Raw genomic sequence first — 17,442 nt, 5'->3', positions numbered from 1 at the left:
TTCACCTGCCCCGCTGACAGTCCATCACGTTGGACAGGTGGGTTTTGCAACTGGTCTGAAGGGGCTACTCCCTCCTCTTTGAGACTACCCCTCCGCCCATGCCACCATCTTGCCATCGCATGACAGAGGATCATTTGGCACTCCTCCGTGAGGAAGTTATGACTGTTGGTAAAGGGAGCCATAGAACGAAGGCGCCTGTGTCAGAAGTAGGATTTAGTTGCTATTCTCGCTAATTTCCGATACCCAAAAAGGACAAGGGCCTTCACCCTATCCTAGACCTTCGGACCCTCAATCTCTTCCTGAGAAAGAAGTTCAAAATGCTCACTCTAGCTCGTGTTTTATCTGCCCTGGACCCAGGAAACTGGATGGTAGCGTTAGACTTGCAGGAAGCTTTTTTTTCCATCCCCATCCTGCCTGCCCACAGGCACTACTTGTGGTTTGTGGTAGGCCAAGGGCACTTTCAGTTCACTGTGCTCCCCTTTGGTCTCACCAGTGTCACTCAGGTGTCTACCAGGGTAAAAGCGCTGGTCGCAGCTTATCTGTGCAGGTCAGGGATTTCAGTCTATCCCTACCTCGACGACTGGCTGGTGAAGTCGGGCTCGTCCCAGGCTCATGTTCAACCTCCAGTCTACAGCGGACCTCCTGCATTCACTGGGATTCACTATAAATATGCCAAAGTCACACCTGACTCCCTCTCAGAAGCTCCCTTTCATCTGAGCAGTTCTGGACACAGTGCAGTTTCAGGCTTATCCTCCCAAACGGTGAGTCTAGGATATTCAGGTTTTGATACCGATGTTTCAGCCTCTATCCTTGATTTCGGTGAGAATGACTGTGGTTGCTGGGCCTCATGGCCTCTTGCGTCCTGCCGGTGACACGTGCCAGATGGCATATGTGGGTTCTGCAGTGGGACCTGAAGTTCCAGTGGGCACAGCATCAGGGGAATCTCTCTGACTTTTCAGAGGGTACTGCGCAAGCTCTGCATTGGTGGTTGACGAACCATTATTGGGTTAGAGGCAGATCCCTCTCCCTTCCCCAACCAGACCTGACAGTGGTGACAGGTGCGTCACTACTAGGATGGGGCAGCTGCATGGTAGAGGCAGAGATCAGAGGCTAGATTCCGGCGGAGTCTGCACTCTACATCAGTCTTTTGAAGCTCCGAGCTATCAGACTGGCATTGAAAGTATGCTTTACCTCTCTCAAAGGGAAAGTGGTGCAGGTGTTCAGGACAACACTACTGCCATGTCGACCTGCAACAAGCAGGGCGGGGTGGGGTCGTGGGCCCCTTGTCAAGAGGCTCTGCACCTCTGGACATGGCTGGAACGTCAGGGCATTTCTCTGGCGAATTAACATCTTTCAGGCTCTCTGAATGCCATAGCGGACCAACTCAGCAGACAGTGCCTAGCAAGTCACTTTGGCGTCTCCATCCGGAGGTGGTGCACGTTCTCCTTCAACAGTGGGTAAACCCTTGGTTAGATCTGTTTGTCTCCGTAGAGAACACATAATGTCAGCAGTTTCGCGCTTTGGAGTTTCCAAGGCGGTACCCACTCGGTGACACTTTACGTCTTGAGTGGCACTCAGGCCTCCTGTACGCCTTTCTGCCCATACCACTTCTGCTCAGAGTTCTCAAAAGATCAAGAACGCCCGGGACCAAGTAATCCTTATGGCACTGGGCTGGCACAAAGGATCTGGTATCCAAAGCTATTCAGCATGGTCATCGATCCTCCGATCAGACTGCCACATCGGGAGGATCCTCTGTTGCAGCACCAGGGGACAGTTCTCCAGCAGAACCTGTCCAGTTTCCACCTTCTTGCGTGGAGATTGAGCGGTGGTAGTTGACAGCTTTCGACCTTCAGCCTGAAGATTGATGTTATCTTGGCAGCCAGGCGTCACTCCACCAAAATGGTACAAGCATGTAGAGGGAACACATTTGTGGCTTGGTACACAGATAAATCTGTTAACACTTCTCTGCCCCTCTGTTAGAGGTCTTTTTACTTATACTTTCTTTGGCCCAGCAGGGCTCTGCTTTGGGCACCCTTAATGGTCATTTGTTTGACATCTCAGCCTTTCTGAGATTACCTGAACAACCCTCTTTATTTAAGTCTCTTTATTGTCAGCCGGCTCCTTAAGGGTATTCCCCGCATGTTTCCTCCTTCATCTTTTATCATGCCCCAATAAGACTTGAATTTGGTTCTCACTTTCCTTATGTGTGCTCCTTCTGAGCCACTTCATAATTGTCCTATCAGGCTTTTGACACTCAAGACAGCCTTCCTTGTGGGCATTACCTCTGCCCGTACGGTGAGCAAGTTACAGGCTTTGTCATCTAAGCCTCCCTACCTTACCATCTATCCTGACAAAGTGGTGCTTTGCACAGCGGCCTCCTTTCTTCTGAAAGTGGTTAAGCCTTTCCATGTAGGCCTGACCCGTCACCTTGCCTACTTTTTATGCACTTCCACATCCTTCTAAGGAGGAATAGCAAACCACTTCCTGGACCCAAAAAGAGCATTGGTGTTCTATCTTGATCGTACCAAAGAGTTCAAGGTGGATGATAAACTCTTTGTTGGGTACGTGGGTGCAAAGAGCGATTGGGCATTGCTGAAGCGAATCATCTCTAGGTAGGTTGTTCTCTGCATCAGAATATTCTGTGTAGTAAGCTGACCTGGTGTGTGGTGAGCACCTGTGGTGTTCTCGCCTTATACCAGGTCCAAGTATCCCGTTAGTGAGGTGTAGTCAGTGTCTAGGAAGCCAGGGCTCTCTAGAGGTAGCTGTGGATAAGGAGCCAAGACTTATCAAGGCGACATGAAAGCTTAGGCAATACCACTATAGTCACAATGCCCTTACACACATGAAAGAACCACACAGGGTTACAAAAATAAAGTTAATTTATTTTGGTAACACAAATACTAAAGTACTGTATAGGCAATACTCCACTAGAAGGTGATTAAACACTAGTATATACACATTAGAAGTCAGTGATTGGCATGGAAGGCAGTAGAAAACACTGATTTAACAGAAAATAATGGAGACCCTAGGGGGAGACCAAACCATATACTAAGTGGAATGCAAAGATCAGTCACCCACCCAAGGAAGTGGAATCTGTAGAGGGGAGCTAGAGGAACTAGGAACCACAAAAGGTAAATACCAGGGTGCCCCTCCCAGTGACCAGGAGAGAAGAGGTAATTATGTGCTTTTTCCCGAAACCCACAGGTAAGCTTTGGATAAGAACAGTGCAAGACCCAACTGGAAGAAACAAAAGGTGGATCATGCCAGAAGAGGACCTGCAAATGAAAGGGACCAAGTCCAGTTCGAGTTGGATTGTCTGTTTGGGGCAGGAGCCACTACCCACCCTTCTAGAGTTGCAGGACCAGGTCAACTGTGAAGACAGTCAGATGAGCAGCACAGGAGCAAGAGAGGAGTCCCACAAGTGATGCAGCCGATGTCAGTGGTGTGGAAAAACTACTAAAAAGCCTGGGCAAAAGTAAGGGCTGCAGATGAAGAGTTGCAGAGCTGCCGGGGACCAGGAAGGTCCAGGGGGACTCAACCCAAGGAAGGGAGTCCCATGTGACCCCCAACAGTGAGAATCGGAAGACGAGGAGGCAGCCCCCACAGGCAACTCACAGGCAGAAGGCACAGGAGTCGCAGTGAGGCCCACTCAGCACACCTGAAGAGGAGTCCCACGTCGCTGGAGCAGCAAGCGGGAGACTGTGCTTTGCAGGGAAGAGTGCTGGGCGCTGGGGGATACACTGAGTCTGAAGATCCCTTGGAAGAATAGCCAACAAGCCTCGGTAGCTGCAAGAGTCGTGGTGCACAGGGGTACAGTCCTGCAAGGAGAGGAAAGGGCTTACTGCCTCTCAAGTGGGACAGCTGATAGAGAGGACCGAAGGGGCCACTCCAGACCCGTTGCAGGATCCACGCAGTTCTTCAGGAGAGAAGATCCACGCAGCCAGGTATCGTGGCAGTTGGTGCCTGAGGATGGAGGGCAGTGACTCCTTCACTCCAATGGAGATTCCCTCTTGCTTCTTGTGTCGACTGAAGACCACCACCCTCAGAGGATGTACACCGAGGGAAATGCTGCAGTTGCTGGAAGGAGATGGAGAAAAAATGTTGCAAGGTGGAGTCATCGCTGGAGTTTCAGATTGTCGGTTCCTGGAGGGGACAGTTGCAATCCCAGTTTCGCGCCAGAGCAGGATTGGTTCAAACCGGTTTATGCAAGGAGGGCACCAAATGTGCCCTTCAAAGCATACCGGTGGCTTGGGGAGGCCACCCCTCCCAAGCAATGTAACATCTATTTCCAAAGGGAGAGGGTGTTGCCTCCCTCTCCCAAAGGAAATCCTTTGTTCTGCCTTGCTCTGCTTGAGCAGGCTAAGCAGCAGGAAGGTGGAAACCTGTTTGGGGGGGAGGGGGCAGCAGCGCGGGCTGCCCAGAAGACTGGTTGGAGCAATGCTGGGGGTCATCTAAGGACCCCCCAGAGTGCATGGAACCATACCACCAGTACTAGCAATAGTGTTGGAGTATGATTATGACATGATTGATACCAAACATGGCCAGGTTCGGAGTTACCATTATGTAGCTGGACACGGGTGGTGACCTGTGTCCAGTACAGAGGTAAAATGGCTTCCCCGCACTTGCGAAGTCCAGGAAAATGGAGCTGGAGTTTGTAGGGGTGCCCTTACACACAAGTACTTGCACCTTGCCCCCTGGCTAGAAGGGCCTGCCATTGGGGTGGCTTGCAGTGACCTGTAGTGAAAGGGTGCATGCACCTTTTCATGCACGCTGCAATGGCAGGCCTGCAGACACATTTTGCTTGGGCGTCCATGGGTGTCATAATACATTCTGCAGCCCATGGGTGTAACCCCTGGTGCCCCAATGCCTGGTGTGCCTAGGTACCATATACTAAGAATTTACATGGGGGCACCAGTATGCCAATTGTGGAGCGTAATAGGTCACATTTAGAAGGAGAGAGCACCTATCACTGGGGCCTGGTTAGCAGGATCCCAGTGAACACAGTCAAAACTCACTCACAGCAGGCAAAAAGTGGGGGGGGGGGTAACCATGCCAAAAAGAGGGTACTTTACTACAGTATGCATTGGCTAAGAAGCAGCCCCGTGAGGACTTGCACGCTCATTCTACCGGAGCGACAGCTGCAACCACTGCGTTAGCACACGGAGTCCCAGTCCTTTAATCTGGCAGACAGCAACGTGGGCATCCTTGCACATGTTCACGAAACACTGCTGTCTGGACACTCGGGTCCGAAGGGAAGGGAAGGGTTCTTTGCCCACTTGGTCCTGCAGGACTTCCCAGTACGATCTTAGTTCTCAGACCTACCGAGGATGGTATTGCTTTGGTATCTATTCTAGAGTAAGCAATCTGCAACTAGAAGTCTCTATCTGAACAAGTTACTTACATTTGGGAACAAATAATCTGGTTGGGAACAAATAATCTGGTAGGGATATATTCTAGTTGCAGATTCCTTAATGACCCACCCGTCCTCCCTCTCTGCAAACTGATTTTTAGGGACCTAGTTTTGGCACATCACTGTCCTTCATAGCTCCGTGCTTCTGGTGTGGAAAGTCGTGAAAATGACTTATGTCAATGCACTGGTGTGGCGCCTCTATAGGAATCGCAACATCCTATTTGGTGAGCACGATGCCGACGAAGAACGCAGAGTCGACCAACGTCACCTGACAGTGTGCAGAGGTACTGCTCAAAGAAAAATCTCTGGATCGAGACGAACGCCTGGGGGAAATTCATAGGTAAAGAATCTGCAGCTAGAATATGTCTCTACCAGATAATTTGTTACCAAAGGTAAGTAACTTGTTTGTTAAAGTGTTTGTGTTTTGGAGTTCCCTTGGAGCTGTCCCTCAGAGATGGCTTCTGCCTACATTGGATAACAGGACTACTGTAATCTTTTCTGACCCTGCCTCTCCTGCCCAGAGTACTGAAAAAGATCAAGAAAGCCTGGGCCCTAGTCATTCTAGTGGCCCTGGACTGGGTGAGAAGAGTGTGGTACCTGAAACTTCTTGCTATGTGCACATTTCCCCCGATCCAGCTACTCCTTCAGGAGGACCTCCAGTCGCAGCAGTATGGCAGAGTTCTCCACCCGAGCTTGCACAAGCTACACCTCCATGCATGGAAATTGAAAAGTGACAGTTGATGTCTTTCAAGGCTCCTCCTGAAGTGGTTGGTATAATCTGGATAGCCAGGCGTCCATCCATCAAAACAGTGAATGCCTTCTGCTGGGAGAGGTTTAGCATTTCTTCTGTAACATCCAACCCTTAAATGCTAAGTTGTCTGATAATCTCCTTTTCTGTCTTTGCAGAGTAAGTCTTTACTGTGGTAGTAGTTAAGGGTTGCATTTCAGCCTTTTTACGTTTGTCAGATCAGCCATCCCTCTTCAAGTCACCAATCGCAATGCTTTTTTTTAAGGGGCAATTCATATGTACCTACCAACAACATTTGTCAGGCCTCAGTGGGGCCTTAATTTGTCCCTCATTGCCTTGATACGCATTCCTTTTGAACTAATGCACAGCTGTCCTCTCCGTCTGATCACTGCATTGCTTGTCGCCATAACAGCTACAAGACGAGTCCGCAAACTACTCGTGCTGACTGTAGTACTGTCGTAGACCTTATTTGTCCCAGACAAGCTGGTCCTTGGCACAAAAGTGTCATTCCTGCCAAAGGAAGTAACGCTCTTCCACATATGGCTATCCATCAGCTTGTCGACCTTCTATGCACACCTCCGGATGCCTTTTAAGAAGAAGAAAAACTCCACTGTCTCGGCCCCTAGAGAGCCCTGAGTTTCTACATTAACCGGACCAGAGACCACAGACGTAACTAACTTCTTGTTGGTTTCTCTGGAGCAAAAAAGGCAAAGTGGTGCAAAAGAATTATCTCCTGGTGGATTGCATTATGCATCCCTGTCTGTTATTGGCTAGCTAAAAAAAACACCCCCAGAAGGACTGTGCTGATTTTACCAGGGTGAAAGCTGCTACTACTGTGCTAGCACATGGTGTGCCTGTTCTGAACATTTGCCAGGCAAATATGTGGGCGTCCATTCACATGTTCACAAAAGTACTGCCTGGACAGACAGGTTCACTGGGATGGGTATGGTGCCTGATTTGTTCTGCAGGATTTCCTGGTTTGAGCCAATCCACAGACCTTCCTCCTGGCGAGTTACTGCTTTGGGATCTATCAACAAAGTGAGAAATATGCAGTTAGAATTGTCTATCAGAAGAACAAGTTAACTTTGGTATCACTGTTTGTGATAGACACACTAACTGCAGATTCCTCACTGACCATCCTCCTCCCCGTTCTGTTGAAAGGTCTCATTTAGTCCATTGTTAAGGCCCCAAATTTGAAAGTCTGCATACTGATATATTTAGTTTTCAGGGACTCTGCATCTGATGGTGCATACAAATGTTATAAAGAAACTGACGTATGGTCTGTGGAGGTGATGCGTACCAGGTGATGTGTACCTGGGGGTCCCCTGGTGTCACATTAGAGGCAGGCTGAATCTGAAGCAGAGCCATGTTATGCCACCTACCAACACACAATGAAATTACTAGCAAAACGTTGCTGAAGGGTAAGTAACTTGTTCATATATATATCTGGTGTGTGTGTGTGTGTCTGTATGCATGTGTTAGACCTGGCATCCTTAGGGTGGTCTATCTCCAGACTTTCTGCCTTTACCTTCTATTTTCGTGCTGTATTTTGTTGGCCTTAGAACTCTGAGCACTTTACCACTGCTGATCAGTGCTAAAGTGCATGTGCTTCTCCTCTAAAACATGGTAAAATTGGTGTTTCCACAATTGGCATATTTAATTTACCTGTAAGTCCCTTGTATAGTGGTATACCATTCACCCACGGCCTGTAAATGAAATACTACTAATGGGTGTGCAGCACTGATTGTGCCACCCACTCAAGTAGCCCTGTAAACATGTCTCAGGTCTGCCACTGCAGGGCCTGTGTGCATGCTTCCACCCTGACGTAGCATCTAAAACCCCTGCCAAGCCTTACGCTCCTCTTTTCTTACACATTACCTCTGAGGTAGGCCCTAGGTAGCTCATAGGGAGGGTGCCATGTAAGCAAAGGCAGGACATATGCTTTTTAAGTTATCATGTCCTGGTAATGAAGAACTTAACAAAGTTGTTTCCCATTAATATGAGGCATACCCCTCTTATAGGCCAGCATTGGGAATTCCTTATATTATCTTTAAGCTGTAATTCCTGATCTGAGAGGAGTAGCTCCATCATGTTTAGTACCATTGGAATGGTAATAGTAAATCCTCTTTCCTGTTTGCCACAGAATGTTCAGCTGTCACCAGGGAAGGTTTATTTTGGGTCTGACCAGCAACCCCCTTTGAGAGCGTCACTACCCACATAGACAGAGGAGAGTTATATACTGGCATATTGAAATTAGACGGCATTGAGGTGCTCCTGAGTAGTCTATATGTTCCTCATACTGGCCAGCAATAATTTGTTAAGTTTATTACTCAGCTCCTGGCCAGAGATGCTTGCCTATCCACACTGCTAGGGAGAGACTTTAATTGTGTTGCGGACATGCATCTAGATATGTCGGCTCCTCCCTCTCAGACTCTCCCTCTGTACAGTTAGCCCGGGTCTCTGGTCAGTGGATGGCACACTGGGAGCTCCATGATATTTAGCGCATAGAATACCTAGGGCAGGAAAAATATTCATTCTTTTCCCTGGTTCATGATTTACACATCTGCTGAGATGCCCTGCTGGGCACGCCTACTTTGGAAGTGGCTGTAACGTCCATTAAGTACCTTTCCCGCACGATCTCCGATCATAATTCATTACTAATGCGGATGCAGAGGGGCAGGCATAGACCACCAGTTCTGACCTGCTCCCTTCCACAATAGCTCCTACATGAAGTGGTGACGTGGGACACTATAGCAGAGGTCATCAGCGACTATTTCCAACATTCCACTGTAAACACCCACACTGAATGGGAAGCATTAAAGGTGGTACTGAGGGGGCAATGCATGGAGCAGGAGATGGAAGTGAGTAGGGCCTTGGAGCGTCAACTCCTGGAACTATAGGGTGGCATGCGTCGTGTGGAGCGATCTGCCCTGAATGACGCAATGGTTAGTCAATTGCTAGGAGTGAAACTGGAACAGTACCTTGCTCTACAGGAAAGCCTTCACCAACTACCTGTCACAAGAGTATTTGACTGCCTCCCATACGGAAGAGGACAAGATGGGTGAAAGGGCTGTTAAATGTGCAAGACCAAAGCACCCCTGACATGCAGATCATAGCTAAGGGAGGGAGCAGTGAGGTACACACGGATGGCCATCCATGAGGTCTTCATGCAGTACTACGCAAATCTATATCGACCTCAAGAATCTGTCACTGCCAAGGCAGTAGAGGTCTTCGTGGATAGGATGACACTTCTACATCTGTCTGAGAAAGCAAGAAAGGCATTAGGTGGCCTCATCTCAATGGCAGAGATCCGGGGTGCACTGAAAGAGGTGGCCAGTGGAAAACTGTCAAGGACCAACTGTTTCCTCGTGGATTTTTCCACAGAATATGCCACACTCCCTACCACTAGATTAACTGCCATGTACATTTAACACCTACAAACGGAGTGTCCTCCCTGACGAGAAGCTCTTTCGGTCTGTCCTCAAACCCTAAAGAGACCCTGCATGTTTGGCCTCATAAAGAGCACTTTGTTGAACCTGGATTACCAAACACTCAGTAAGGTCTAGGCAAGTAGGCTATACCCCCTCATCGGGACACTAATTCATGCAGATCAGAATGGGTTTACTCCCTCCCAAAATACGTCCCTTAACATATGCCAGCTGTTCAGAGTGCTGCAAGAGACGCCCTGGAATATCACGCTTCGGCAGTGCATCTTTCCACTGATCTACACAAGGTCTTTAACACAGTACCCTGGCCATACCTCATGGCCACCGTGAAATGTATGAATCTGGGAGAACTATGGACATGGTTGGTGACACTTATACGTGAGGTCACGAGCTAGAGTATGTGCAGGGGCACCTGATTTCAGACCTGATTAAGATAGGGCGCAGCAGTAGGCATGGCTGTCACCCATATTGTTTGCTATTGAGCTAGCCCTTCTCTGCCATGTTTCTTGCAGAGGGCTGGGGATGAGGTATCCTGCTAAGAAAGTACTTACCTAATTACTGCGTATAGGTCAGGATTGAACTAACAATTCTTTATTATGATATGCTACTGTAGGATGAAGATAGTTGTGCTATCTGAAAAAGCTGCTGCAAAAGGTAATACAACCTTTAAAAAACATTTGTAAAAAGATTAACGTCTTGACGGAGGTGACTTAACCTGGGAGTCAACCTTCAGGATCGCTTCTCTCATTTAATGAAGCCCTCATGGACATTCTGCTTGGTGCCATGTCCAAGCCCTGGACAGGCCATTGCCCACCACCTTTGCCCTACACCAGGGGACTCCTTTTTCCCTCATCCAACACCCTACGCCAGAGAGCTTGGTGGTCCAAGCCTCTGCTTCCCTAGTAAATCCTGGTGTATTCCTTACCTCCCCACCGATAGGAAATTTAAAAGGCTAGACACCTTGGGAAAGAAAATGTTTTCTTCCGCCAGCCTAGTATTGCGGTCTGTGAACACAACATGCCTTTTGGGCCGTTAGTCCCATTCCCTTTGGGATTCAGTTGCGCAGGTGCTGCCTATGGTCCCGGTGGAGATCTGGGCCATTCTCTCACAGGCATCGGCTGAAGGAAGAGTTTCAGCGAAGTTCACAGTCTGATGTGGGCTGGACACAACCGACTCAGTAGGCAGAGCAGTTTCTTTACCGGTGGCTTTATGGTGCCACGGCTGGGTAAGGACAGCTGGCTTTTCAGAGGATGTCCAAGCTTTGATTATGGACATACCCTTTAATGTCTCCTGTGTCTTCAGAGACCAGGCATACCTCGCAATGGAGCACTTCAAGGACATCAGAGCTCTGGCCGGGTCCTTCAACCTTTCTATGGCCCTCTGTAAACCCAAGTCTGCCTTTCATTTCCCCGGAAGGAGCATCTAGCTGTGTCTCTACCCGCCCAGCCACCATGGCAGACAAACATCTCAGCCCCTGCGTGGCCAAGACCCACCCACAGACCCCAGGGACAGGTAGCCAGAGATCAGCCTAGTCTACCCTTACCCCCCCCCCCTCCCCCACCCCCACCCCCCACGCACACACACACAGCGGTTGCAGCCTTTAAAGCCTATTTAGTGTACCCTCTGACCATCATGGGCAACCAGTGCTCAGCAGGATCACCATCACCTGCACCACGGGAGACCAATAGGATCAGAACCCTGGGTTCCCCTGATTGTCCGAAAGAGTTACTCTGTCCCCTTCTTGACTACTCCTCCACTTATGCCACGCTCTTACAACAGGCTGACAGAGGACCATCTATCTCTTCTCCGCCATGAAGAAGCAGCATTCTTGTCCAAGGGAGCCACAGAGAGGGTGCCCGCATCAGAAGTAAGTCATGGTTGCTCTTGCCACTACTTTCTGAGGCCTAAGAAGGATGGAGGCCTTCCTGCTATCCTAGACTTGCTCCCACTCAATTACTTCCTGAAAAAAGAGAATTTAACAATGCTCACGCTCTCACAGTTCTGGTCTGCCCTGGACCTGGGAGGCTGGATGGTAGCATTGAACTTGCAGGACTCTTATTTCCACTTCCCTGTCCTGCCTGCCCACAGACGTTAACTGCGATTCACAGTAGCCCACAAACACTTTGAGTTTGCAGTGCTGCCCATTGGCCTTACCTGCACCCACTGGGTGTTCTGCAAGGGGATGGCGGTGGTTGCAGCTTATCTGCAGAGATCAGAGGTGCCAGTCTTCCCCTATCTTGACTATTGGCTGTTGAAGCAGACTCGTCCCAGGCAGTCATCTCCAACTTCCAGAATACAGTGAACCTCCTTCACTCCTTGGTATTCACTATTAACGTGCCAAAGTCAGATCTGACTCTTCTCAGGATCTCCCTTTCATCAGAGCTTTTCTGGACACAGTGCAGTTTCAGGCTTAACCTCCTGAATGGTGAGTCCAGGATATTCAGGTTTTAATAACAATATTTCAGCCTGTATCCTGGGTTTTGATGAGACTGACTCTAAGGCTGCTTAGTGTCATGGCCTCCTGTATCCTGCTTGTGACACATGCCACTGGCATATGCAGGCTCTGCAGTGGGATCTGAAGTTCCAGTAGGTGCAACGTCAGGGGAAATTCTCAGACATGGTCCAGATCTCGGATGGCACTGCAAATGATCTGCAATGGTGGTTGATGAACCATCTGTTGAATTTTGTGTTCTTAATTGTACTACATTTGGAGATGCAGCTGTGTTTTGTACTGGTTTTTATGTTTTTAAACAATTAAATTGAAATATAACCAAAAAGTGAAAATTGGCTTATCTTTGGAGTTGCAGCTCTTTCTTGTACTGTGTTTTTTTTATGTTCTTAAACACTTAATAAATATATATATATTTTTTTTTAATCATCTGCGGTTGTGGTTAAATTGGATCAATGACAGCCTCCTCTCCCTTCCCCAACCAAATCTAACTGTAGTGGTAGATGCATCACTCCTGGGATGGGGCGGCCATCTGGGAGAGGTGGAGCTCGAAGGCCCCTCTGGGTTCAGCATCAACCTTTTGGAGCTCTGAGTGAACCAGCTGGCATTGAAAGCCTTTCCACCCTCATGAAAGGAAGCCCATTGCAGGTATTCACAGACAACACCACCGCCATGTGGGATTGCAACAAACAGGGCAGGTTGGGGTCAAGGACCCTTTGTCCAGAGGCCCTACGCCTCTGGCCACGGCTGAAATGTTAAACCAAATCCATGGTGATTCAGCACCTGGCAGGCTTTCTGAACACCAGGGCGTACAGCTCAGCCGAAGATGCCTAATGGATCATGAATGGCATCTTCATCTGAAGGTGGTGGATGGCTTCTTTCAGCAGTGGGCAGGGCCTTGGTTAGATCTGTTCGCCACCGCAAAGAAATCACATTGTCAGCAGTTTTGTGCGCTGAAGTTTCCTACTCCGCTCTTGCTCTAAAACACTTCTCATCTCAAGTGGAGCTCTGGCCTCCTGTACTCCCTTTCTGCCCATATCACTCCTGTTCAGATTTCTCAAGAAAATGAGGAAAGACCGGGCCCAGATCATCCTTGTGTACTTCAGACTGGACTCAGCGAGTATGGTATCCCGAGCTGTTGAGCATGGCCATCTGTCCTCCGAGCAGGCTGCCCATTTGGGACCATCTTCTGTCGTAAGGAAGGGTTTGCTATCCAAACTTGTCCACACTCCGCCATCATGAGTGGAGATTGAGCTGCGACTGTTGACAGCTTTGACCTTCAGTCCCAAGTCTTCAGTGTTATCCTGGCAACCCCGCCTCCCTCCATCAAGACTGTATATGCCAGGTGTTGGAATATATTTGTGGTATGGTGTGCTGAGAAACTGATCCCTTATCTGCTCCCCTTTCCCGTATTCTTTTGTTTATCCTTACTCTAACCCAGCAGGGCTTTTCATATTGTTCACCTTGAAGGGTTATTTATCTGCCATCTCTGCCTTTCTGCAGCTGCCCAATCAGTCCTCTCTCCAAGTCCCCTATTGTAAATAAATTCCTTAAAGGTCTAAAACCTTTTTCCCAAAGCTCCCTCTATTACACCTTAATTTGGTTGTTACCAAATGTACACTTCTTTGAGCTGCTTCATTCTTGTCCTCTTAGGCGCCTCACCATCAAGACGGCTTTTCTGTTGGCAATTACATCTGCCTGGAGAGTCAGTAAGTTACAGGCACTTTCCTCTCCGCCTTCCTATTTCTCTTTTTCCCCAACCAACTGGTCCTTCGAACTCAAGTAATCTTCTTGCCCATTGTAGTCTTCCCGTTCTACTTAGGGTAGTCCATCACTTTGCCTACATTTTATGCTCTGCCTTATCCTTCTAAGGAAGAGAGAGACTCCAGCGGCTGGGCCAAAAAAGAGCACTGTTCTACCTTTGCCCGCGCAAGTCATTCCAGGTGGACTATCATCTCTTTATGGGATATGTTGGGCCAAAAAAGAGAACGCCGTACAGAAACAGACTAACACCCGATGGTTCGTGCTCTGCATTAAAATCTGCTACACATTGGCCAAGAAGCAACTCCCAGAGGGTTTGCGTGCTCATTCTACCAGAGCAAAGGCTGTGATCACTGCATTAACGTGCCCAATTCCGGTCCTGGACATCCGGCATGCAGAAGCATGGGCCTCGCTGCACATGTTCACCAAACACTACTGCCTGGACAGTCAGTCAGTTTCATTGGTTTGGGCTCTTTGTCTGTTCAGTCCTGGTTTAAATCGTGTTTGCAGACCAACCAATGGGTAGGTATTGCTTGGGTATCTATTCTGAGTTAAGAAATCTGCAGCTAGAAGTCTGTATCAGATGGATAAATTACTTACCTTCGGTAATGCCTTATCTGATAGAGACTCTACCTAGCCGCAGATTCCTTACCGACCCACCTATCCTTCCTGCTGTAAGAACAGATTTCTGAGGTCAAGGCTTTCCCTTTTGTGCGTAACTTGGGTGCTGAAGCCATGCAGAGCTTATCTGTCATCTACTGGCATGCAAGGGTACTGCTCACATACAGTTTCCGGACCCAGTCTGACGCCTGGGGATAATTCTAAGGTAAAAATTCTGCTACTACATAGGCTCTACAAGATAAGGCATTACCGATGGTAAGTAACTTGTTGATTTTGTCTGATTCAAATATCCAATATGTGGCATGTAATGCTGATGATTTGCAAATGACTCATTTAGAGAAACCTAATGATTTTCAGATCAGTATTAAAAAATGATGCTGTTTCTCGCTACAGATATTCTTTTTAATGCTCAAAGGTTTATGTTGTGGAGGATTAGTAATATTCCTTATTCATTGGTAGAAATCTGTCTCTATTACGATTGCTCTCAATTATGAATCACTCCAGATTGGATTAATCCAATCCCCCCTATTTTGATAAATAGTGGAGTTTTGCTTACTACTATTTTGAATTTGAAACTATTGCTCACAAAAAGAGCACTTGATGTATGCTGCAATTTTAAAGGGTTTGAGACAATTTTAAAGTAGTATTTATTTTATTTTTATTTAATTATTGTGTTTTACAAAGCACAAACATAACCATCACAGTATCAGAGCGCTATGCACTGACAGAGCTGAATATGGTTGCAGTACATTATTTTATTTACGAGTTGCAGCTCATAAAAACACCTGCACATAGGATATCAGGCCTTGAAAAATCATACAAATGTTACTAAACCTGCAGGTCTATTGACTTAATCTACTCAACCTAATTATAATACTCTTGACCCATAAACTGGTTTCAAATTATGTGATCCTGGGTAAGTATTTTCTTCTTTATCACATATAAGAGCACATTCAAATAGGCGTGTTCAGCAAGTCTGATGTACAAAAAACACTTTGATTTGATTTATATAGACTAAACGTTTTCTCCACATATAATAAATATCTAGCCACAGATAGGATACACATGACTGCCGACTTCCCTCTTAGTGCATTAACCACATTGTCATCAAGGCAGGGCAGGAATGTTTCTCAAATCATGTTTAAAAAAACCATCACTTTTAATACATACATAACTAAAGCATGAAGTGGTAGCACACTTATTTGCAACCAGCAGATCTTCCATTGAAATGGCCATAACATTTCCCACTGACATGGGGTTTTACTGATAAAACCATATAGTATATAATGTTTGCAAATTGAGTTTCTGCAAATGTAATTTGCCCGTAACCAAGTAAAGTTTTGTTTTGCTCCTATTTACATCTTTGTTTGCATCACTCTTCTGAATTACAAAAAAATGTTCTTTTGTAATTCCGGATATATTTGGAAATACTTGTACTATTCATTTGCAAGCTGTTTAAATGTTGTGTTACAAAAAAAAAAACTTCTTACAGCCTTTTCTTTCACAATGATTGTCAGACAGCTCACTGTCGGTTCTGCAAGAAGGAGGTGAACCAGTTAAGGACAGCTCCTGAAAGTCCCATTCTGAACTCAAGATTTTCTGAGGCATTTGTGGCTGATAAGTCTAGAAGTATTAGGAGGCATGATTTGTTGTGGTCTATAGATGTTTGTGTATCATCTAGGATGTTAAGAATGGCGTACTCAGTATTGTGTCCTGGCCTGAAATCTGATTGGTGTTTGTCCTGTAGGTCAAAATATTGATGTTTGCGGAGCTGATTGTGGATGCATTCTTCTGCCAATTTAGCTGGGAAAGGAAGATTTTGATACTGGTCAGAAGTTGTCATTCTTGTCAGTGCCCAGTTTTAGTAGGGGGATATTTGGCCCATCTTCAGGCATTCTGGGAGGGCTCAATGTTGGAACGATTAGTTTATTTTGTCCACAAGGGGGTGACAGATTAGTGTATCTCTTTCAGTAGGTGGAAGGGAATGGGATTGTCAAAATGTGTGGTAGGTTTCATTGACAGAATTGTTCTCTGGATTTCCTACTCTGACAGGAACCTAAAGCTATTCCAGAAGTCTCCGTTTTTACCTAGGACAGTTGTAGGGTGTTGGACAGAGTTCTTGCTGTGTGAGTGGGGTAGATGGATTCTCTAGGTTGGGTACTGGCTTGGCTGTGGATAGAGTTGCTTACTTATGATTGTGCTTTTTTCTTTAAAGAAAGTGGAGAAGGTGATGCAAATGTCCATTGAGTTGTTTGCAGTTGTGGGTTCTTTAAGAATTCCTGAGTGTTGTTTTTATAATGTAAGAGTTTTTTGGGCCTGTTCTTCGCTCTGTCCAGTTGAGATCTGATCGCTGATGTTTTGGCATTCAAGATAGCCTTTTTGTATGCAGTTCTGTGCCTTCTCGACTGTTTGAGCCGGGTGATGTTTGGGTCCTTATGCCAAAGTCTTTCCATAAGTCTTAATTTTCTTCTTTAATTGTTTGTTTTGGTTGAACCATTGTACTGAGGGTCTTTTTCTTTTGACTTTTTAGATGTAATGGAACAGCTTTCTGAACTATGTCGGTCATCGTGCTGTTGTAGAAGTGTCAGGTTAGGAACTGATGTTTGGTCAGTCCTAGGCTCCAAAGACGTTTGTCATAGCCCCACCAGTTCTGACCTCTTGGCGCAGTTGTGGTCCCTTTGCATAATGTAGCATTATTTACTCATTGCTGCTGCATCTATTAGCTAGAGTATTTAAATTACTAGGAAATTGTAAACTGAATTAATTTTTCTTCTCATGTTGGATACATTTCTTCTGTTTATCTTGTTCTGATGGTGATTATATATTGAATATTGGACTGTACCGAATGCACTTAGAACTGATTTATTAAATGTACCATTCTTTTTTTATCTGTAATATTTTAATTTTTTCCTGTGTTAACTCGTTCCTTCTAATAAAAAAATGTTATGGCAAATATAACCATCCTCTCCTCCAGTGAAATTGAAGATCAATCAGCAAAGAAGGGCAC

General features: G+C 46.7%; 1 protein-coding gene across 9 annotated transcripts in view; it reads left to right on the top strand.

The window, feature by feature from the left end:
- The window catches only part of TNRC6B (trinucleotide repeat containing adaptor 6B), a 1,322,553-nt gene that overhangs the window by 1,292,361 nt on the left and 12,750 nt on the right, over nucleotides 1-17,442 (top strand). The window lies entirely within an intron of this gene.

This window comes from Pleurodeles waltl, chromosome 4_2 (assembly GCF_031143425.1).
Source record: "Pleurodeles waltl isolate 20211129_DDA chromosome 4_2, aPleWal1.hap1.20221129, whole genome shotgun sequence".
Lineage (NCBI taxonomy): Eukaryota > Metazoa > Chordata > Amphibia > Caudata > Salamandridae > Pleurodeles > Pleurodeles waltl.
Note: the sequence above shows the minus strand (reverse complement) of the source record. Positions and strands in the feature narration are given on the sequence as shown.